This window comes from Canis lupus, chromosome 17 (assembly GCF_003254725.2).
Source record: "Canis lupus dingo isolate Sandy chromosome 17, ASM325472v2, whole genome shotgun sequence".
Classification (NCBI taxonomy): domain Eukaryota; kingdom Metazoa; phylum Chordata; class Mammalia; order Carnivora; family Canidae; genus Canis; species Canis lupus.
The window spans coordinates 51,945,085-51,963,306 of NC_064259.1; the positions used below are offsets into that span (position 1 = coordinate 51,945,085).

General features: G+C 47.0%; 1 long non-coding RNA gene across 2 annotated transcripts in view; it reads left to right on the top strand.

The window, feature by feature from the left end:
* Positions 1 to 210: 210 nt before the first annotated feature.
* Positions 211 to 18,222, top strand: part of LOC112664174 (uncharacterized) — a 33,480-nt gene continuing 15,468 nt past the window's right edge. The window contains exons 1-2 of one of the 2 annotated variants that reach the window (XR_004806059.2): positions 211 to 266; positions 2,116 to 2,261. This is a non-coding gene — a long non-coding RNA (uncharacterized LOC112664174). The remainder of the gene's footprint in view (positions 267 to 2,115; positions 2,262 to 18,222) is intronic. The other variant, XR_003139548.3, reaches the window with a different exon arrangement.

An 18,222-nucleotide genomic window follows, 5' to 3' on the forward strand; every position in this document is an offset into this window, starting at 1 on the left:
ATGGGTGATATGCCATGATATCTAATATTTGTTTTGACACGTCCCCCCCACACAGAAATCACTGAACCTTCGCTATATGTGGTTCCTAAGTGGGGTGTCTCTCGACTGGAAGGGGGGCGGTGATCAGATGGAAGCTCATGGTGCAAGGGTGGAGGGGTGGTAAGAGAATTCACCTGAGACAGAACAAAGGAGATAGAATTTTACTGAATACATCACAAGGAAGTGGCCAGCGGGACAGCAGAGGAGAGGTTGTCTGCAAGGAGGCAGTGAGTAGAGGCCATTTTTAAAGAGGTAAAATGAGGAGGTATGGTGACATATGGAATCTTCCCTTTTTGGGGATCTGTGCCTAGTTGTAAGTAGCCCATTGGTCAGTGAGGGCCTAAGAATATCTTGAGGCGGGTCGCCTGATGGGCCTGTCTATATCCAGCCAGGGGGTCATTGTGGCCCTTTCTTACATCCTTTTGCTCAAGCCTGTTGGCCTAAAAGCGGCTTCTGCTTTATACTTTACTCTCTACTTAGGTATGTTTTTAAAAATGTATGTTAAATGTGACAAAGAAAATAATTTGACTGCAATGTGGAGAATGGGTTGCAGGGGCAAGAGGGGAAGCAGAGACCAGTTGGGAGGCAGTAATCCAAAAAGGGGGGAGAAGGGGATGGTGGATTAGAGCAGAATGGGACGCTCCAGGTGGAGGTGGAAATAAAGACAAAGATTTTAGAGATAGAGCTAACAGCTTGCAAATCAGATGTGAAAGGAATAGTGGTAGCCTGGGGAAGAATAATAAGAAAGTGACTTTGGGGACAATGGGGTGCCCATTTTCCACACTATCATTTGCATTCTCCAATCCATCCCCATTAGATTGGAGGGGGGGAGGGGATGAGGGACTAAAGCTCTTCCAATGATTTCTGTCTCATGTTAAATTTATGTTCTTGGATTTGGGGCTGGGCTGAGCCCAAGTCAACAATGCAACTGTGAGGAGCTCGCAAAGAGGCAGGGGAACAGGCGGACCGGCTAAAACGTTTAGAATAGCTGGAGATTCTGTAATTCCACAAGGTGGGCAACTAGAAGAAATCACATCCCATTAGGAATTGTAATCCTCGACCTTCAGGAAAAACTCTTGGTTTATCCACTCCTGGAATGAATGTTTTTTTTTTTTTTTTTTTTTTTTTTTTTCCACACTAGGCCATACCATAGTGCATTTCAGCAGTGGAGCCCAGAAACACAGATCTCAAATCGACTTGGTTAGATCAATTATGCAAACACCCGTTTAGCTGCTAGAACACTATGTCAGCATTTAGGGAGCTTTAATTCAGCCACAGTGCTGGTCCCAGCAAAGGAACTGACTGCCTGTGATCTGCCCAGAGGCAAACCTATTTGTTGGTAGCGATTTGTTTCTGGTGTCACTCCTTTCTTTTCCTTTCTGTACAACTGATAAGGCAAATGGAGATGTGTATCTGTCACTATGGATCTAACAATAGCTTGGGTTTTCTATATATAATCTTGTTTAATGGAGCGACCCTCCCCTCCCTTTTTTTGCCTGTGTTTTTTCCCTATGGGTGAAGCATTTTTTGTTGTTGTTGCTAAAGTGGTCTGATGTCCTGGCACTGAAGTACACACACAGAGAATACAAAGCACTCTTATTGATCACTAAGAGCAGAGGCTCTGAATGGTGCTTGGAATACAGTTGGGACGGTGTTGCGTGGAATGGCCCTCATAGACAGCAGCTGCTTGACCTATTCTGTTTTCTACATCCTACTGGATCCTTGATTGTCTCCCTCTGCTTGGCCTTCCTTGTCATGTTGTTTTCCAGAAAATCAAGTCACCCAGTACCTAACTCTCCCCTGGCCAATAATTTTTAGCTGCTTATTGAGCTGGTGGTGTTGTATCTAATCCTTGCTCAGCCTATCTGTGTGCACTGCCATTAGAGAACACCATAAGTCATCACTTAAGGACCATAATATCCACTCTAATGGTTAGAACACAAAGTCGCCCTCTCCCTTGTGACCAAGTGGCAGTTGAAAGCTCCTGAAATAGATCCCCTATTGTTTTCTTAACAACTTCAGTGTCTGCTGAGTTAGAGTCTCACATATCACTACTCATAGTGCATTTTTCTTTAGAACCTGCTCATTCCTGTGCTTTCTCTGCTACCAGAGATTGGCACCTGCTCCCCAGCTGTCACTTATGGATTTTCCAGAAAGAACCAGCCCTAGCAACCTGCCATCAGATGAGTCACTTAAGCATTTGAATCCAATTTCTTTCTCAGGTAAATGAGAGTAGCATTCCTCCCTTCCTCCATTCTTGGTGTGGTGCCAGGGCTGGGGGTAGGGGTGGGTGGGGGAAGGTTGCTGGGATGATCCAATGAGACATAACTCCTGAATATCCTTGACAAGATATAAGACCCTGCACAAAAGCTTGCAGTTGTAATTAACAAAGAAATGTCCATAGGAGTTAGGAGGTATACATACAGCAACAGATAAGTGTGTCTTTTTTTATAACAAATCTGTATGTAGTATGTGCCAAGCACTGTGCTGTATACAGATAAGAAAACAGGTGCTTACAATCCAGAGTGATGAGATCTATGGTAATGCCAAGTCCCTTATGAGAGTGCACAGAAAATACCTCTAACCTAGACTAAGGGAGGTCAGAAAAGACCCCCGGAAAAGGTGCTGAGCATATGCAAGGCTGAGCCAAAAGACAGCCTGGATGACAGTGGCTTCTGGGAACTGGGAACTGTTCAGTCTGGCTCTTAGACTAAAGTCAAGCAGCAGGGCTGGGGAAGTAGGTGGAGTCATGATTACAAAGGGTTTGGAACATTGGGGCACAATGGAAGGGTTCTAAGAGTGACATGATCAGTTTTGTCTGAAAACCATCTGGGGAATATTTGGGAAGGCTACTGGGATAAGCTAGTTAAAAGTTAATGACGGCATGATCTAAGATAATGCTGGAGGGTTGAAGAGAAGTGGATGGATTCAAGAGATTTTAGGGGGGTAAAATCAATGACACTTGTTGTTTAATTCAATATAGGGATGGGAGTAGAAGGGACAATGAAGGGTAAGACCCCCAATTCTAGCTTGGATGGAGGTGCCGTTCACTGAGATCAGGATTATGGAAGAACAAAGATCGCCATATATAAAGATGATAATTTCAATGTGTGCAATGATTAATTTTTAGGGTCTACAAATTCCGTGTAGAGATATACGTAGTATTTGGATATTCTGCTACTTGTTTCATGATGCTTGCTCCAGGAAGGGACAGGATTACAGACTACGTGGTTCTCACATGACTGCCAACTACACATGGAATAGAGGTCAGACACAAAGGCAATGAGTAGGCTGACAGGTAAATTTTTGTGTATGGTCTGGCTCAAATAAACGAGCTACACCAATCAGGTTTTATCTCTGGAGGGTTTTGACCAAGCCACTGGGTGGACATTGGCGTTGGAAGGTTTTAGAATCAGGGGCTGTGGTAGCAGCCACTGGGGCCACATATAAGTTGTTGAGAGGGTAGTAAAGCTTTAAATGTTAAATAAATTTACATTTAATTTTTTCTTACTTCAGTAAGAATTCTTTCTTACTTCAGTTCTTTTAGGTGTGTAACCAGAAAAGTCACAATTAGAATAGAAATTGGTACTAGGAAATGGGGTTCAGAGTGATAGAGCCTTAACATATGAAACTAGCTATGGTATTATTGGGGTGAGATACAATAAAAATTTATTTTCATTATAGGATAGGAAGTTTGCAGTCTGTGATTTTTGGTGGAAAAACAAGTAATTAAGTTGTCATCTGTTGTCTCTTGAGACTCAGACCATATGCATACCAAAGGTGAATATTTGGGAGGCTTGATGCCTGAATGTGAGAATAATGAAGCCAATTATTTATTGCTTATAACCTTAGATAATAGCCAGCAGCAAAGAGAGAGTTTTCTGTTCAGAATGCCTGTCTATGAGTAAATAAGGAAAACAGAGTGATTATGTAACTCTGGTGCAGACAGCCTATTTTGCCTGTAGCTGGAGCTCTCTGATTACTTCAAGCCAAGTCCAGACCAATGGGCCTTGCCAAACTGTGGTCTGGTCCTAATTTTCTGTCTCATTGAATTTCTAGTGCCAAAGTTAAAGCTCTGATTGACAAAGATGGATGTTCAGACCATTAGAAAGAATTATGGGAGGAGGAGTTGCTGGGGAACATGACACCCCCACAAGCCCCAGCCCGCATTTCTTCCTCCATCTTCCCCACAAAATAAGGAGAGCCTTCCCACTGAGAGGAAGTCTCACAGTGAGGGTTGGAATATGGATAAGGAAAGACAGACTAGGAAAGACATACTGCCTTCACTTCCATCCTTTCTGTGCCATGTGGTATCAGCTATTGAGAGAAGGATGGTCAGATGCAAAAAGGTAATCCTGGGTTCTAAACAACAGAAGATTTGGAAGCCTGATCCTCAGGATTTGTTTGGACTGTTAAGAATAGGCAGCCTTCCAAGGACATCAGTTTCATTGTGCCAACCAGGGGTCCCCTGTGGCTACAGGGTTTGACATACAGTTGGACCAGGAGCTACTGTGTGTTTCTTGCCCTCGAGATCTCTTCCTTTTCTCTAATTTTCTCTTTCTTTCCTCTACTTTTCCAAGTAAGTAATTCCATTCCCTCCCCCGCCCCCCACCTGCTGCCATCCTGGTTTTGCTCCCCTGTTGGATAATGGGGGAATGGCAGAGGTTAAATTTACTATTTCATTCAGAGATTGTTAAGAAAATGGTCAGTCACTTTGGGGCAGGATCCCACAGAACTGGAAGAGGGATGGACAGCACCTGAATACTGTGTATCCTGAGGCCAGCAAGCAACCTCGGCAGCAATCTCATGATGCTCACTGACTCTGAATGAGCAGTAGAAGGTGACTTCATGTTCTGGTGGGGAGATGCATGATTTACAGTTGTAAATGACTGTAAAGTTGATTTATAGTTGTAAACGTGATCAAGTTAGATAATATCTTTGAAAATGTCTGAATAGGGAGAAAGTTATGTGTGCCAGGCAGGGTGAGCAGAAGAATAAAATTGATAGGCTTTTATTATATGTCCTGCCCACCATATTCAATATTCAATGCCTCAAGGGACAGCTCTATACACCACACCATCCTCTCCCTCTAGAGGGCCATAGCTATTGGACCTGCAATGGGCCTAACCCGGGACAGCCTTCTATGACTTCTGTTGTCTGGATCAAATGGATAGACTCATTCAAGAAGACTCTTTCTCCCTACATTTGAACAAGGAGACATGGAATCTATTGCCATGTGGAGTGGGCTCTGGGTTTGGGTTCTATACGCTTGGGGGATGATAAGTAGGCAGAGGTAGGTGGTGGAGTACAGGAGGAGAACAGAGCAGACCCTGGAGGGGGAAAGACAGAGAGATACTGCTTCTGTTCTTAATGGGTCCCCCCCTCCCCTCGCACCGATCTCAAATGTAGATCCTCTCTGATCTGGCAAGGAGTTCTGTCCTTGAAGTTCATTGGATTTCTGCTTTCTTAAAATAAATCCCCAACTGTAGCAGAAATCTAGAGTTCAAGAGACAGATCTGGACAGGGTATGGTTTTTGGGCCTGCCTACATTTCCATGGAATGAAGACCTTGGGAGTGGATGAGATCACCCAAGGGAGGTAAAGAGGGAAACAGAAAATGTTGCTATTCTGATCATTATAAATACTTTACATTTCATGCTTGAAAAGACACTTAGTGCTTGTGTGTATTATTTTACTTACCCTCTAAACAACCCTGTGAGGTAGCTATTATTACAATCTAATTTTATAAATAAAGAAAAAATGGTGGTAAAAAGGGCTAAGTCCTATTGCTCAGGTCACACAGCCTATAGCAACAGCAGTGATGGCTCTTGGCTGGTCCACTTTTAAGCTCCCATTTTCCCCTTGAGGCGTGCACCACCAGCACTGCTTAATATTTGCAGAGAAGTTGGAGGGAGAATAAATGAAATGAGAGACATTTATCCTTGGGACCCCCTCGTCTCCCTTTGTGGGTCTCCTCCTTCCTGGACCCATGACCAGCCTGCTGCTCTGCAGCAACTCTCAGGGAGATGGCAGATGCCCCATCTTTGGAGCACAGAGGGATTTGTGTTCCAGTTATACCTCCCAAGGCTAATTCCAGGTTCCTCAGGGCTGGGTTTAATGTTCCCAAATTCTGCTGGTTGGGGTGGATGGTAGGGAAAGACGGTGAGTAATGTTTTGTGGAAAAAGGGTTATGTGATCAGATTGCTTGGGAAAACCTGAGTTAAATAAACACAAAGACTCCTCTACCCTGTTCTTCTCAGTGCCTTATATGTGTTAATGGGCATCTCCCCAAGAGACATATCATCGGAAGAATTTCCCAAACTTACTTGACCCCAGACTGACTTCCAAATGTGGTGGTGTTCAAAGTCATAACAGGGAAGGGGAGAAAGACAGTAAGGGGGTGGAAGGCCAGAGGCTTCAAGAACATCTCACGTCTACCTTTGGGGTTAGCAGTCATCTGCTCCCTCTATGTGGGGGGCTGGCCATGACTGGAAATCTCCAGTGATGTGTGTGTGCATGTGTGTGTGTCCACGAATCCATGCATGTAGGGGTAATTCCTGGCTCTCAGCTCAGAGGCAGGAACCAGATTGATTTTTATCACTTAGCTCTTAAAGTCTCTCATCCCCTAATAGTTGTTCAGGTCTCTCTTGGGACTCCTTGTTCAATAAGCATAGCCCGCCTCTCTTGGGTTCTGGTTGCTTCGTGTGCGGCAGGGCCAGGTGGGGAGATTATTCTCATTCTTCCAAGGCCAGGAAGGAGAACAGGCAAGTCAAGAGGGCTCTTGCCCCTACTACAGACCTTAACGCCTGGGGGGCGGGGGGGAGGCTTGCTCTTGGGCCTGCCCTACCTAGTGAGGATGTGTTGGAAGAAGTCTTTGCAGGGAACTTCTAATTGACACCCTCTGTTTATTTTTGCACCCCTAATTACCCTTTCAACTTGTCATGGTTTATTTTTAGAGGTTTCCCATCCACCTCATTAACAGCTAGTAAGAGTTCCTGTCTCATATTTCTACCATTTATACCCTTAATTAAACACAGTGGCCTTTGTTATCTCTGAGTAGTGGCCTTGTTAGAATTTAAATAGGATGACTTGCAGCTATTCTTAACTGCTTTTTAAGCATCCCATCCCTTTCCTCCAATCCTTTTGTGTGCCACTGGGCCATCTAGAGCCCGGTCTCCCTGGCACTCTCTCTGTTCCCTTTGGTTATTCTTTTCATAATCAAGGGCTGGGCTGGGCTGAGGTTGTATGAGGAGGTTTGGGATTCTGGTTATACTGTTTTGTAGGTTGGCTTTGCTTTGTTGATTTTTTTTTTTTTTTTTTGTGGCACCCTTGGCCTCTTTCCTCTCCCCCTCCAGAGTTGTGAAGGAAGAGGTTGGTTTGGGATTTTTTTCAAGCTTTGCCATCCAATGTGTGAACAGAACAGTGATACTTAATTAAATGCACACCAGGACTCAGATTCCCTGACTTTACACCTGCTGATCCTCCCACCTCATCAGGAAAGTGCTGCCTAATTACCTTTTCCTGCTGTCCCAGTTTATTTTCAAACCTTCTTACTGGGACTGGCCAGAATATTGAAGGCATCCATCATCAGCGGCACCTGATCCCAGGTGCCACCTTGCATGGTGCAGTGGCAACGCTCCGTCTAGGGGTGCTGGGGCATCGGTTGCTAGGACAGGAAGGAAGATGTTTCCCCAGCAGTGTTTGGGGGCCATGCAGAGGAACTTGCACTTTGGGCAAGGAAGCACAGTGGGCTGGCCTTCATGGCCTGGGATCAATCTGCCTGTGGAGCTCACAGACTCTGGCAGGATATAAACACGTTGTCGCACCAGTGGCTCAGAGACAGCCAGTGGGGTGCAGGCTGAGGGGGCACCCAAGCCCTGCAGAGGCAGGACAGAGCAGTTAGGGTCAGACTCACCTAGGCTTGAATCTCGGCTCCTCCCCTTGGCCTTCAGCAAGTGGCATGACTTTTCTTACGTATGTTAAGTATCCATCATTATAGGACAGATGTCAGAACAGGTTGAGTAATGCACAAAAGGAGCCTAGCATGGAGACTGGCATATCACAGGCATTTAACAGATGAGAGCTGCTATTATTAATGTTAGTGTTATTGGACCTGCTGAGTGACTGGGGCTGGAGAGAGGGAGGAATAGAAGAGGATTCAGAAGCCCTGGGCCTGGGAGAGAAAATATCAATGGTGCCATCCCCCAGACAGGAGGCACGGGGAGACCAGGAGCCAGTAGGGAGGGGCGTCAGTTGAGAATGCATCCTACTCTCAACTGTGGGAGCACTGAATTTGAGGTCCCTCGTCATCCACCTGGAGTTCTCCAGCAGGAAATTGGGAGCTTGCGAGGCATATCAGGACGTTTTCTAATGGCAGAAAGAACTGAGGCCCAGTTGACCTCCCATCCTCAGACTCCATGCATAAGACTAGTTGGTGGGACTAGCACCTTCTTGGGCTCCCACCTTCCCTCTTACCTTCTGCTCCAGTCGATCCCTGTTCACAAAGGCTTCCCTAAAATTCTTTAGTATCTGTCCTTTGGAGACTGGGTAATGTTTGTTGACTATAGGAAGGAAAAGATCGGGTTAGGGAGAGGGGTGAGTAGAAGAGCTCTGGAAGAGCTGCCAGGCCAGGGCAGCACTCCAGCCTTGCCTCCTGCCTGGCCCTGCCTGTGCCCAGTCTGCAGTCAGCTTGTGCAGAGCAGATGCTCTGTCATGATCAACCTGTTGGCCTCTGCTTTTGCTCTGTGGTGACATAGAACAAGGGTGCAGGAATGGAAGCAGATGGCTTGCCCTGCTGTGGTAGGGACTGAATTATAATATCACGGGTGAGGTGTGACTGTTAGGGCATTGGGCAGAGCTTCCACAGGGGGTGCATTTGCTGCTAGCACCCAGTCCAGTTCAGATGGACAGTGTACTGCCTATGGGGCTGCCAGACAGATACCCAGGGTGGGAATAATCCCACTCCAAGACTGTCCAGGAACATAGCCCCCCATGACTACCTACCATGTGGAATTTAGAACACAATCACCCTGTGAGCTGGGACTGGATTGAGGTCTTCACAATTAGGAACAACCGTCCCAATCCAGGTAAAGCCAAATCCCTAATTCTGGGACCAATTGTTCCTCAGAGCATGGGCACCAGAGTCATCTGCCAGCTTGTTGATAGACATATTCCTAGGCTCCAACCCAGGTCCAGTGCATCAGGATCTCTGTGGTCGTGATTCACATTTTTAATAAGCTTTCCAGGTGGTTCAAGTGCACAGTAAGGTTTGAGAGCCACTACTGGAAACCATGACCATGACCATGACCATGACCAGTACGCTTGTACATCTCAGAACTATTTTCTCAACCACACACTTGCTATTCTGAATCTAGGTACTTGACCCTGGTCTTGGCTGGTGTGTCCTCCTCCCTAGCGGCAGGCGTTTTTTCTCTGACAGGCTCACCGCAATGGGACACCTGGAAGTGTAGGGTGGTAGGAGGGAGCCAAACAAGAAAAAAATCTCTGATCCTTGCCACAGGTAGAGGACAAGAGCAATAAGGAGACAAGGCAATGCACACAGGCACACACAGTAAGGGAGTGTGTGCTAGCAACTGCTTCAGGAATGCAGTGAGGGCACGCTCCCTTGCCAGGGGCCTGGGTAGCCTTTTTTTTCCAGGAGGAGAGGCTGGAATTAGGCCTTAAAGAGTGAATGTTTATGTTTATATTTCCCAGAGGAGGGAAGGGCATCCTGATGGCAGGATCTGCATACATAAAGCACAGGTGAGAGGTGGCGTTGCCCATAGAAATGGTGGTGAGGACCTGCGAGGTGTCCCAAATGCCAGACTAAGCCATTACTGGTTTCATGGAAGGCAAGATTCTTGATAATATTTAAAATTTTATGCGAACAATAATCATTCCTTTCTCCCCACGGGCAAAAGGGGAGCCAGTAGCAGTTTCAGAGTAAGGGTGGAATGTGTATTAAAGGTGTCGGGGTAGGGGTGCCTGGGTGGCTCTGTGGCTTTAAGTGTCCAGCTCTTGATTTCAGCTCAGGTCATGATCTAAGGATCCTGGGATTGAGCCCCATGTTGGGCTCTGGGCTCAGTGTCGAGTCTGCTTGTCTCTCCCTCTTCCTCTGCCCCTGCCCCTGCTCTCTCTCTGTCTCAAATAAATAAATCTTAAAAATCAATCAATCAATCAATCAATCAATCAGGGTAATGAAACTCTCCAAGAAGTAGACACCAGCTTTTTAGGGGCTGAGAAGTTGTTGTCCAGGGGCCAAATCTGATTAGTATGCCTAGTGTTTTTTTTTTTTTTTTAAATTTCAATTTGAATATCTTTAGATAGAGCTTGCCCCCTCCAGGCCCACAACCTGCCACTCTACCTCCGATTTATAGCCTCATGCATTTCTGCTACCTGCTTAGGTGCCGCTGTTTTTGCGTTTCCTTCCCAGGGTGGGCAGAGAGGAGGAGGAGAAGGAGAAATTGCAGTGGAGCCCCAGGGGGTAATGCAGAAGGAAATTATTAGGGTCTAGAGAGAGGGGGGCAGTGAGATAACACAGAGAAAGAAATAAATGTGGTGTGGTGGCTCAGGCAGGGAGAGAAGAGAGTCCAGGATTCAACACATGGGGGAAGGCTGCTGAAGTTCACAGAGAGAGCCAGCGGGGCTGCGACAGGACTTCTAAGGGCCTTGGGCACGGCAGGTGGCAGTTTGGTCCTTGGGAGTATGACGGCAGCTGGGGAAGGAGCAGCAGGAGCACAGAGGCTGGAGGTGATGTCGGGGTGGGTGAAATGATGTAGAAAGTGGGGAGAGGCCAAGGACTGGGTTTGGGGTTTTTCTCACTTCTAGAGATAATGTGCTTAAGAGTTGGGGAGGCTGCAAAGCTGGCTCTGTGACAGAGTCAGGAAAGAACCCCCAGGAGGGAGGCAAGCACGCAGGCGGCACCCTGCAGGAGGGACTGGGAACACTTGTCCTACTGAGCTGTGGCTTTGTGTGCTGGTGGGAAGGCAGCCGGTCTGGCTCTGCTTTAAGTGAGGGCACACTTATGTGGTGGGACTCCTGTGTGTTTGGCTTCCCTTGGGGGGCTGGCACGGACTCCCTGCACAAGCCTGGCTTTGAACTGGACCATGGAAGGCCGGCTCTCCTCTGACGTGTCACCGTGTGCTCCCTGCACAACAAGGCTTGGCCGAGGCCGAGCTGTGGCGGTGTCTCCTGAGCTGGCTCATCCCCAGGCTGCTCCCAGGCCTCCTGGAACACTATGGCCCTCCTCTGCTCCTCCAGCCAGAAGCCGGACTCTGCTAGATGAGCTGGGCTTGCGGAACTTGACGCCTCCGTGGTCACTCAGACTTCCACCAGCTAGTTTCCCTTTGGGTTTTAGTGACTCCTTTTCCCTGCACCTCGGTGCCCTGAGGTTGATGGAGTTGGCCGCTCAGCTGCAGATGGAAGTGGGGAAGCTCATTTTGGAGGTTCGGGATACGGTTTGGGATACAAACGTTGCTTGGCTTCACGTTTTTCCCCAAAGTGAAAATCCAGCTGGTTTGCTCCCCAGTTTGTGTCTGAAGCAGTATCTGGTATTTATAGAGGACTGAACCGAGGGCCAATCAGCTCAGAATGGAAATTCCTGAGCCTGGAGTTCTCTGGAGCCACTGGTTCTTGGCTTCCTCTCTCCCTGGAGTTCAGCTAAGGTTTTCTCTTGAAAACTTTTAAGTTCTGAGAAGTTTGAAGAGGCATCCATGGATCTCCAGGAAAACACTGATTGTCTTTCTCTTGATGTGCACGCCCTGTGTGTTTTCTTATAGTTCGTGGCAAGAAGGTGGGTAAAAGGCAAGGCGACAGGACTCATGGGGGCTCCTTGGGCGCAGCCGTAGGGTCTGGCTCTCGGAGGGTGATGGGCATCGTCTCCTGCTCCTTCCACCTCCGGGACCTCCCGCTTCGGAAATCCCGTGCCTGTGCTAACCCACTGGGCAGAAACCAGAACTGGTTGTTAGCACAAACCTTCCAGCTGCAAGGCAAAGGGATTGCGAGATACCTGACATTTCCAAAGACAGCTGGAATGAGTGAGATATCAACGGACACATTCGTTAAATGTCACCACTTTTGTTTCTCTTCAACGTTCAGTGCCTAAGTTATTCTAAATTAATTGCCCAGCCACTTGATTTATTCTGTACATCCCCCTCCCTGCTCCCTCCTACCCTCTCCAGACTTTAGAGCAGTGCAATCTTATTGCCTTTGTTTTCAAGCTACTCAGCTGTGAAAGGTGAAGAGCCCTCCAAGGAGGGAGGACATGGTCCATGCAGCCCTGGCTGCTGTACTGTGCCCTCGGGCTGCACACCAGAAGCTGAGCCTGGCTGTTGCCACCGAAGCAAACCCACCTCTGTCTTATAGATGTGGGTCACATGACCTGCCCAGGGTAGCCTGGGCAAGCTGGAGAGTCAGGGCTGAACCCAGATGATCTTCTGGCTCTTGAGTTTACCAAATGTAGTGGGGTGGAAGAGATGAACCTGTCCTCACGTGGCAAATCTGGCAAGATACAGCGTTGCATGTCAGGCAGCCATGGGGATGAAACAGAATGGAGAATACAGTTCTAGCCTTAGCTTCCTGGCCAGGCAGAGAGCAAGCCAGGAGCATCAGGGCAGCCCCAGGTTTAAGACCAGGAGGCACAGAAAGAAACCCCTCTGTGTAAGGAGTCAGGCATCTCTGGACCTTCTGGAAAAGAAAGCTAGTGGCAATTAAAGGAGGATGGTTTGCGAAGCTTGTCTCGTTCTTCAATTTCACTATTCACTCTAACTGCAGTGTGTCATCAGCAGTAATTTCTCCAGGGAGATGAAGGACTATGGTACAAAGGGGCCATAACCCTGTCAGCTGTGATTAGCAAGTCCTCTGTCATCTCCAGGACTCATGTTTCCAAAAACACTGAGAATTTCCAGCTGTAGGTTCTCACTCCTCATTGTCCTAGCCCAAAGGGTCCCCATGAGCCTGGCTCAGACACAAGCTGCAATGTGAAGCCACAGAGAACAGAAGAGATGCTACATGTCTCAGGATGCCTGAGGCACCTGCCCACATCACTGCTCTGTCTGCATAATCCCCGATGTGTCACCAAACTTCCTCAATCTGTGCAGAAAAAAGAGTCACCTCAGGGAAAGGAGTCACACATCTCCCCACTCTGCCCCAAGGACTAATTTATTGCCAGTGAGCCATCCTCAGCTGAGGCCCCTGCAGGAGGATACTCACCCCTCTGGTACTAAACAGGAAGAGATGGAAGGCAGGAGAGCTGAGCTAGCTCAGCTCAGCTAACTCCTGAGTTTGCACAACTCCTCTGAGCCCTTGGAGTTCTTCTGCCTGCCTCTCCCATGCCAGCCCATCATGGACTTCCCTTTTCAACAAGTCTGATGACACAGGCTTTGTTTGGAGTTGTGTGTTGTAGAGTGATGAGCCCTCCTGCCATTTCTGAGCTTTCCAGTAGAGCTACCAAGTTACAGCAAGACTTCACTCTGCCTGGCATTGTTTAACACAGACATGTTTATGGGGTGACTGATAGGGCTGAGTGTGATGAGTGGACTCCACAATTCTTCAGCTATTCTTGCAGGGGTAATTGATGTGGGGGAGCAAATGAATGTGCATGAGTGCTGGTTCACAAAGAGGCCACTGCAGGGCTCTCTCCAGGAAGGAATGAGGGTTGGGGTCTCAGAGGGTACACTTAGGGTTGCACTAAGGAGGGTATACATGTAGGTGGATGGCTTAGGCAATCCTTCTCCAGGCTTATTGCGTTATAGTTATTTCCTCTTTATGTATCTGTCTCCTCCTCTGAATTGTGAGCTCCTTGAAGAGATGTGTTTTGTTAGAAGGCAGCTCAGCATCATGTTGATCAATGATTAAGCATCATGCTTAAGCATGTGGACAATGGGATTTAGTTACCTGAGTTCAGTTGTATGACCATGGACAGCTTTATTGACCTCTTATGGTTAAAGAGAAAATTAAGTGAAGCACTGGGAACTTAGAACAGTGCCCAGCATAGAAGAAGTGTGTAGTTGGGGCACCTTGGTGGCTCAGGGGTTGAGCATCTGCCTTCGGCCCAGGGCGTGATCCTAGAGTCCAGGGATCAACTCCCACGTCCAGCTCCCTGCATGAAGCCTGCTTCTCCCTCTGCCTGTGTCTCTGCCTCTCTCTGTGTATGTCTCTCACGAATAAATAAATAAAAATCTTAAAAAAAAGAAGTGCGTAGTGTTTGTTAGTTGTGATTATCAATTGTGTGCCCTCAGCCTAGCACATTATCTGATATATACTAGGTGCTCAACACGTTCGTTGAGTGAATACCTATGTGCATTCAGAAACAGAGATGAACCTGCCTTCATGGGATTTAGTCCAGCTGAAGTTCTTAAGTGTTCTGGGCCAACGAGGGCAGGAGAGAGAACCTGGACTGTAAGGTTGTGTTTGGTTGGTAGGTTGGCAGTTGGTCCAGGACATTTGCAGTTGTGGAAGATGAATTTCATAGGAAATTGGCAAGAGTTGGGTAAAAAGTCTAATTAGCTGGTTAAACCTCCATCACTGTGCTTGGTCCTACATCAAGCATCATAGCATATGTTTATTAGCAAAAGCCCCAGAGGTGCAGATGGGTTTGTGGACAGAATGTCAGCAAATGGCACCTTATAGGCGATGCCTATAGGATATTTTATAGTGTCCTCAAAAGTTGAGTCCCTGTGAATATTACTTGAAGCTATCTATTGATTCAATGCAATCCCTATCAAAATCCCATTTTTTTGTAGAAATAGATTCATCCTAAAATTCATATGGAATCTAAGGGACCCTGAGTAGCCAAAACAATTTTGAAAAAGAATAAAGCTGGAGGATTCACACTTCCTGATTTCAAAACTTACTACAAAGCTACAAGTAATCAATGTGATACTAGTATAAAGGCACATATATAGACACTGAAACAGGATAGAGAGCCCAGAAATAAACCCTCACATATATGGTCAAATGATTGTCAACAAGGGTACCAAGATCGTTCAATGCGGAAAAGATAGTCTTTGCAACAAATGACGTAGAAAAAACTGGATATCCGTGTGCAAAAGAATGAAATTGGACCCTTATCTCACAACCTATACAAAGATTTATGTGGATCAAAGACCTAAGTCTAAGAGCTAAGGCTATAAAACTCTTAAAAGAAAACATAGGGGCAAAGTATCATGGTATTGGATTTGCAATGATTTCTCATACATGACACCAAAAGCACAAGTCACAAAAGAACAAGTAGGCAAATTGGACTACCTCAAAATTTAAAACTTTAGTGTATCAGAAGACATGATCAACAGCAACCCACAGAATGGGAGACAATGCTGTATTTGTAAATCATAAATCAGATAAGGGATTAATATCTCAAATATATACAGAAATCTGACAACTCAACAATAACAAAACACATTAAAAAATGAGCACTTGAATCATTATATTGTGCACCTGAAACTAACATGACACAGTTTGTTAACTATACTGGAAGTAAAATTTTAACCTTGATAAATTTTTTTTAAATGAGCAAAGGACTCAAATAGACATTTTCCCAAAAAAGATATACACATGGCCAATAAGCACGTGAAATGATACTCACCATCACTAATCATTAGGAAAATGCAAATCAAAATCACAATTAGATACCACTTCATACCCATTATGACAGCTACCATCAAAAATACATAAAATAACAAGTGTTGGTGAGGGTGGAGAGAAATTGGAACTTTTGTGCACCGCCTATGGGAATGTAATATGGCACAGCCACTATGAAAAACAGTATGGCACTTCCCCAAAGCATTAAAAAGAGAATTACCATATGATCCAGCAATTCCACTTGTGGGTATATACCCCAGAGAATTGAAAGCAGAGACGAGAAGAGATATTGGTACACCACCCCCCTTCGTGGCAGCATTATTCACAATAGCCAAAAGGTGGAAGCACCCCAAATGTCCACCAACAGATCAATGGAAAACAAAATGTGGTGTATTGATACAATGGAATATTATTCAGCCTTAAAAAGCAAGGAAATTCTGACACACATTACAACATGGATCAATCTTGAGGATCTTCTGCTAAGTGGTACAATCCAGACACAAGAGGACAGGTACGATATGATTCCACTCACAGGAGTTACCTAGATTAATGAAATTCATGGAGACACAAAGTAGAATGGTTTTTGCCAGGGGCTGAAGGGTGGACAGGGAGGAGAGGATGGGGATTTGCTGTTTAATGAATACAGAGTTTGAGTTTCATAGGATGAGAAAAGTTCTATAGGTGGCTGGTGGTGATGGTTGTGCAAAAATGTGAACATATTGAAAGCTGCTGAAATGTACACTTAAAAATGGTAAATTGAAGATAAATATATTTTACCACACACACAAAAGGCAAGAGCAGAGGCTAGGGGGAAAAAGAGCCGTGGGTCCCTGCAAGTGTGGGTGCAGGCAGACTTGCGAGTCATGTTCAAGCACTTGGGATGAACTTGTGAAGAATCATTTTCTGAGGCCCTTGATTGATCTAGTTCTATTGATCTGCATCCTCATCTATCAGCTTTGCTTGGGCACACCTCCATTATTATTCACATCACTTTCTTTTTCCTTGCCCTCTAAATCTTGATGGTTCTCCAAGAAGCCCTCTTTGAGACTCTCCTTGTCCACTTGTGCCCACGTGGCCGTGTCAGCCTCCTGTCCCCACCTCTCATTCTGGGGTATAAGCTTTCTATAAATGAACTTCTCATGCCTGACCTCTCTGCCAAGCTGCATCTCAAACCAAGCTGTCTGCTACACATCCCTCCCACACCTCAAATTCAGTTGGCCCCAGCTGGACTCATCGTTTCTTCCTTGTTCTGCTGTCTCCGGTTTCTATGGAAGGCTCCATCATTTTTCCTGTGCCTCAAGTGGGAGAGCACTCAATACTCTTGAATACCCCTTCCTCCTTCGTGACTTCCAGATCTGCTCAGCTTTCAGTCCTGTTGTGTTGTGCATCTGTGTTCACTGTGTCCTGTACAGATGCCCTCGTTTCCCTGTGTCCCCGTGCCTAGCTCAGCACTCCACCCCTCGGGTGAATGCCTACAACTGCCTGCCAGCCTCTTGGGTCCCAGTCTCTGCTGGAGGGCTTGCTGCAGCCATGCTGGGAGAGCTGCTGGGAACCAGCTCCATGAAAGCCAGGGGGATGCCAGTCCTGCTCCCTGCCCTAGGGCATCAGACATCTGGATGGGGCTCGCTGCTGTAAACAGGAGTGAGACATAGGACAAATCACGAAGTCTTGAGTGGCCTGTGGCTTCAAAACTGCCCGTGGAGGGGAGGTTGGGTGAGTGAATGAGGCGGGGCAGCTAGCCAGAGCCTCAAAATCAGGCCCACCTCGCAGTTCTGGGTCATCAGCCTGCCTGGGAGCAGGAGGCAAGCCAGCAGTGGAGGGAGGAGGGGCAGCAGGCCCATTTCACGGAGGCAGCTGGGAGGAATGAGGCAGGGACCAGGTCTGCAGCCTGGTGGTGTGGTGTGTGGAGCGCTCAGCCGGGAATATGCCCCCTCCTCCTAACTTCCCCATCCTGAATCCTACCCATCCTTAAGAGCTCTAGATCAGATGTCCCCTCCCTCTCAAAGCTGTCATTCTTTTCTTGGACCCCTGGATCCTTTTATTTACCTCCCATCCTGCACTCCCCGCTTTCTACCTGGGACCATAGTTACTGATGTTGCCAATTTGCTAGACTAGAAGCTCTTTATGGGCAGCATTCAGGTCTGAGCCAGGGACGGTCATGGGGTTCAGTCTAGTCCTTGAGTTCATTCAACAGTGAATGCACTGCAGCTTGTCTTTGCATCTCTGAACCTGCCCGTCAGTAGCTGCCACCCCCACGGGTCTGCTAACTTCGCTGTGGTCATCCTGAGTGTGAACCAGTTATTTCCAGTTCTTCTTCCCCTGGGTGTTTGAACCCCTGTGTTCTGGGAGGCCACATGCGTGGTCGTGAGCAATGAACTGTGAAGGGAAGGGACATGTGTCACCTCTGGGCCAGAGTGTTGAGGAGAGGCTGCAGAGCGTTCTTTCTCCCTCGGGCGCGGCAGCCAGCGGCCTTGGAGACGCTGAATCCCCCTGGAATGAATCCGAGGAGGTGAGCAGAGCCCCCCCTTGCTGATCTGTGACTCCGACGAGCGAGCGCGGATGAGAAGTGAGCCTTCGTTGTCTGCAGCCACTGAAGTCTGAAGGT